Below are 5884 nucleotides of genomic sequence, written 5' to 3'. Positions count from 1 at the left end.
GTCGCCGCCCCCGTCTCCGTCGCCGCCGTCGCCGTCGCCCCGCTGTGAGCTCTCCCCCTCTAACCTCTCTCCCTCGCCCCCGGCGGCCACCATGGGCGCCGCCCCTCCCGGCCCCGAGCACACACACACACACAAGCGCATGAATTAGTATATAATTTAGATTATTTAGATTATTATTGTTTTAGTTATCAAAACACACACACACACACACACACACAAGCATGAATTAGTATATAATTTAGATTATTTAGATTATTGTTGTTTTAGTTATCAAATTTTTTTATGTGGAACACACACACACACATATGTATGAATTAATGCATGTATATATTAGTATATACGTATTTTGTATGTTTAATTAGTTTAGATTATTTAGATTATTATTGTTTTAGTTATCAAAAAAATTTATATGAAAATTAGTGTTTAATTAGTATGGAAATTTTTTATGTTTAATTAGTATATAATTTAGATTATTATTATTAGTATATAATTAGTCTTTAATTAGTATGGAAATTTTTTATATAATGTTGTTTTTCAGTTTTTTAATGGATGTATAGAAGTTGTGTTTTCTGTTTTTAGTGTTAGATGCTTAATTAGTATGAAATAGTATATAGATTTTTGAAATAGTAGAAATATTACTAATTTTAGTTATCAAAATCCAATCATTAAAAAAATATTACTTTTTGCGGGCATATAGCTAGTATTTGTTCTCGATGATGCCCGGCCCGCATCCTCGCCGTCGACCCGTCCGCGACGACGTCCAGCCGACCCATGTCTGGGACTGGGCTCCGCCGGGCTGGCACTGGGAGGTGCTGCCTGGAGGGGTGCGCCGCTTGATGAGGAACCCGGCCCCGGGTCCCGTCATCGACCCTGATCTCGTTTGGTGGCGTTCGCGTGGGCCAGTTTCGGTGCGGAGGGACCCGGCCCCGCCGGAGGTGGTACGTCGCCGTGTCAGGGAGGAGGACGAACACGTCCATCGCTACATGGTTGCGTTAGAGGGCGGCAGGTTCTCCAATACCTGGCAGTATCTTCGGGGATCTCACTTCAGCTATGATCCTGTGAGGGTTCCTTCTCTTTGGGTGTCCACCGCCCGCGCCGCAGGAACCGTGAGTGTCCTAGATTCTTCTGTAGTATTTGATCTTTAATTAGCTAGCCAGTGATGTACTATTCAATATTATATATTATTCGAGACGATGTATTCGAGATTATATCTATTATTCTAGACGAAGTATTCGATATTATATCTATTATTCGAGATGATGTAATTTGAATACTAAATTGTTTTATATTTCTTTTGAATTAGTTAAATAAAAGCTATGACAGACAATACCGACAGAGAGGGAGAACAGACCATGTTCGATATGATACGCGGGCCAGATGATGATCAGAATGAAGAAGATTATGACGGCTCCGAATTTCTAAACAACACCGGAGAGGGTGATATGATATTCGATCGCGACGACCGAATTGATGAAGTCATGAACTACGATTATGACGATGACGAAGAACATGTTGATCCTGAAACAACAAAGACCGGCGAGGTATATATATTTATATAAGCAGGTATCTGGTGATCATCACATGTTTTAAATGACTTGAAGATATATTAACGAATCGATCTTTGTTCTTTCAGCCATCCGGATCGAGCAAATCTTCAGGCAAAAGGACGAAACGAGGCCCGAACAAAAAGTTGAAGGAGGGCGTAAAGTACAATATCGAGGCAGTCAGACCTAATGGCGAACCATTAGCGCCTAAGAAGATTGCGGACAAGTTCGTTCATCAGTGCGGAGTTCTTGTGAAGGACCAACTCCCGATCTCCCTTCAAGAATGGAGAGAGCCAGCAAAAGACAAAAGACAAAAAGGCAAAGAGGACGCTGCTCCACGTCCAGATGTTACTTTTTTCGACAAGAATCAAAAAGATCTGCTTTGGGATACTCTAATGGAACATTTCACCCTACCAGATCATTTCACAGAAGCAGATGTGCAGAAAGTCAAGGACGCTGCTCTTAGGAAGATGGCGGTTGCATTCAAGAACCACAAGAATCGTGAATGGGACAAGTACGTCAAGGGAGGAAGGAAGACTCCAGTATTCGAGGGAACACTAGAGAACCAACATGCTCATTGGGACGATTTCGTGAAATTAAGGATTCGGAATTAGCTAAGGAACGGTCGAGAATAAACAAGAAGAATGCCAAAAAAAGGATAAGTTCCATAAGCTGGGGCCAGGTGGCTATGCGGTGGCAATGCCTAAGTGGGATAAGTCTGAGAAAGAGATGGAGGATGCAGGTGCCACTCCGGTTACTAAGAGCTAGCCCCCCAGGGTCAGGACTTGGTTCTATGCGCATGGGGGGGAGTTGGACCCGAAGACAGGCAATGTTTCGACGAGGGCAAGTCTGAAGGGAGCCGACGATGCGATACTTGTTGCAATAGAAGAGGCACGATCGGGGGTGTTCCAGCCCAACAGAGAGAACGACGAGCTTACGCGTGCCCTGGGAAATCCTGAACACCCGGGAAGAACACGAGGCAAGGGCGCTATTCCGTGGTATGAGGGGTTTTCAGACTGGAACACCGACTACAGAACCCGTGCGAGAAAGAAGATTGCGGAGGAGAAGAAGAGGAAGATGGAGGAGGAGCAGAGGAAGCGGGACTATGAACGCCTTCAAGGCCTAGAAGTAAGTCAAGCGGAATTGGTAGTCAAATTCCAACGGCAGCAGGAGCAGATCGACTCACTTACCCAGCAAAGGGGGTCTCAGCAGCTGCAGCAGCTAGCGAATGATCCAGCATTGGATAGCACCGCCCCATCCATGCCGAGAAGCAGCGTGGGTTCTGCCCCGGACGACGCAATGCTGGGTAGATACCCCGTGGATGACATCACGGAGAACACTAGCTGCGAGCTACACATCAAAATGAAGAATATATCCATAAAGGTGGCGGACGCCGTTGCTTTTACAAATCCCCCCGAGGCAACCTTCCATTGCAACCCGATTCCAGCGGGCTATGCTCGTGTCTTGGTTGATGAGGTGGTGGACCCATATTCGGAGCTAGAGCTTGACATTCCTGGAGGTGACGACAAGCGCTTTCTCGGAGACGCCAACCATCGTATCATCCTATGGAAAAAGGATTGCATCATCTTTTGAAGGCCACCGACACCGCGTCAGCCGACTCCTCGTCGAAGTCCGCCACCGAGTCAGCAGTCTCCCGCTCCTGCAAGTCCACCAAGTCCGGCAAAGTGTCAGGCCACTCCTCCTCCAAGTCCTGCAAAGTGTCAGGCCACTCCTCCTCCTCCAAGTCCGCCACACCGTCAGACGTCCACTCCTCCTCCAAGTCCGGCACAACCTCAGGCCACTCCTCCCCCAAGTCCGGCACAGCTTCAGGCGGCCACTCCTCCTTGTCCAACTCAGCCCCGTCAGCCGTGTCCGCCGCCTCAGCAATCACAGAAGAGACACCCCGCAGCTATGGTGCGTAGCGGTACGAGTCGAGGTAGTACAGGAAGTACAGGCGGAGGCAAGCGATATAAATATGGTCCAAGCCTCACGCCTCTTCCACAGAGGGCTTATGACAGGTCCGAGGAGGAAATCGCAGCCATATCAATGTCCGAGGTGGAAGCCCATTTTGCACCGAAACCGCCAACGCCACCAAGGGAGAAAGTGCCTGAGGAAACGATTGACCACTTCATTCGTATGGCTCAACCACCAGCTCCCAAGCCTGTTGACACAGACTATGAGCGCCACATCAGGAAGTTAAATCGAGCACGTCTACATAAGGAGGCGAGCTCGGGATCGAGCAAACAATAAGCAGCTGTCAAAAAATGCGGGAAAACCATTCCCCAGCTGGGAGAACAGGCGGCGCAATCGATCCCCTCGCTTGTTGTGCCAACAACACGTGACAGTACGCGCGTCCAATATTATTGTGGGCAAACAGTTTACGTTCCTGAGGTGGGCAATGTGGTAATAACGGAGGACCATATAATGCAGGCTGAAGTTCTCAAAATCACTGTTGGACAACTCCTCGAGATCGAGCCCATGCCTGTGCTTAGAGAGAATGAAATAAAACGGAAATATGTCCGGGGCCAACCTTTGTTCGAGCCAGACAAGGTCAAGAACCTCCCAATGAGAATGTATGAATTGCATCAATGGTACATGAACATTACCAAGATTTCCGATCGATTGTCCCTCATGGTGAATGTCAAGGAGGGGCATTACTACCATGAGAAAGCTGTGTCCGTTGAGTATTCTGAACTGTTTCAGTTATACAATCAAGACGCACTCGACAAATCTATCGTCAGTTGCTATTGTCTGTAAGTGATTTCTTTCTGTAATTTAAGTCTCAAGCTAGCTGTAGTGATCCTTTTGATCAATCATTACCTGTAATTATCTTCACTATATTCTTTTCTGTGGTATTATATGCAGGATGAAGATGTATGAAATGAGAAAAGGTGGACGCTATGGCATTGGGTTCATTGACCCAAACACCGTTAATGAATACACATGGAAAATAGATGCACGTCATCAAAAGGCCGTAGAGGACAGCATGCTAGAGTTCTTGAAGCGCCTCAAATACAATGAAGATATACTACTTCCTTACAACTTCCGGTGAGTCACACTATCTTGTACTACAAATTCTCTGTTTTTGCCTACTAGCTAGCTGCCATCTCGTAAAGGCCCTGAAGCAGGCGCAGGGGACTGATCTGTGTGCATTCTGCGTTTGCGAGAACATTAGTGCTGAGCAGATTAACAAACCAATAATACTCAATGGAACAATCATTCTTCAAGAAAAAACATTAGGCAAAAATGCAGTACTAATAGCTATACTAAACAATCAAGAGCAGGTATCACACGATGTTACCCTTACACAAATTCGTCTGCTTGCAGCCGGTCACCACTGCCAGAGCAAAGGAGAGAGCACCAAGCACTAAATAGAGACACGGCTTTACGCCGGCCTTCTTCATTTGCCTATGTCCGCGACGCCGTTGAAGTATGGGTGCACGAAGAGGACGACAAGCGCCAGTACTACATCCCAACGCAGCCGAGGGGGGCGGACAGATTTGGGGAGCGGGCAACAGCACCTCGCTCCGATGGTGACCGTAGACAGCCTGCACCGGGGCTGCTCCTTCCATGGGCGTCGCGGCCGCATGGAGCTCCTCCTCCTCGCGCAGCTCTGCTCCATCGGCTGGACTTGATTTGTCGGTGTGCGGTGTCGCCTCCTCGGGCAGAACTCGGCCGCTCCAGAAGTGGTGGTCATCCTGGGCGTGGCACCGTCGACGGGTCGCGAAACGGGGGAGGAAGGTGATGGCTGGGGGATGGTGGGAAGCTGCTGCTGTAGCACGGGTGGTAGGAGGAGGTGAATGTAGAGAAGGTAATGGTGGAGGTTGGCACGGGAACGGTGGAGGAAGAAAGGAGCCCGATCCAGATCTAGTCTGCTAAGGAGGAGAGATAAGATGTGCGGAAGGCTGGGCTCCATGCTAGGGTGGTGATCGTGAGTGATGGAGAGGAGGGGCATAGGGGAGGCCATGGCTGATCGGGAGGTGTGGCCGTGGTGTGGATCCGAACCGGAGAGGGGGTGAGAGAGAGGCATGGACAGGGGAGGAAAACAGAGATGGAGAGGTGGCAGTCGGCACCGAATGCATCTGGGAACCTTTTCGTGGGCTGGGAACTGTAAACGCACGGGCCGAGCTGGCTCCCTGACGGCTTGCCAGCCTACTAACTGGCTCTACTGGGCTATAAACAAGGACCATGGTCCCATTTTGTCTATATGAGGAAATAGCTATGCAACAGTTGAAATGAAGAAAATCGAAAGAGGGAAAGTATAGGGACCAGATCTCAATGAGAACATGTGGCTATGATTGCCGCCTCCACAAGATTGTTGCATAGGTTTGCTTTTCCAT

At 48.5% G+C, this 5884-nt stretch overlaps 1 long non-coding RNA gene across 1 annotated transcript in view; it reads right to left on the bottom strand.

The window, feature by feature from the left end:
- Positions 1-4650: 4650 nt before the first annotated feature.
- Positions 4651-5884, bottom strand: part of LOC119305048 — a 3368-nt gene continuing 2134 nt past the window's right edge. Inside the window, exon 4 of the long non-coding RNA XR_005148526.1 lies at positions 4651-4698. This is a non-coding gene — a long non-coding RNA (uncharacterized LOC119305048). The remainder of the gene's footprint in view (positions 4699-5884) is intronic.

This window comes from Triticum dicoccoides, chromosome 5B, assembly GCF_002162155.2.
Source record: "Triticum dicoccoides isolate Atlit2015 ecotype Zavitan chromosome 5B, WEW_v2.0, whole genome shotgun sequence".
Taxonomy (NCBI): domain Eukaryota; kingdom Viridiplantae; phylum Streptophyta; class Magnoliopsida; order Poales; family Poaceae; genus Triticum; species Triticum dicoccoides.
This window is presented reverse-complemented; position numbering and strand designations above follow the sequence as displayed.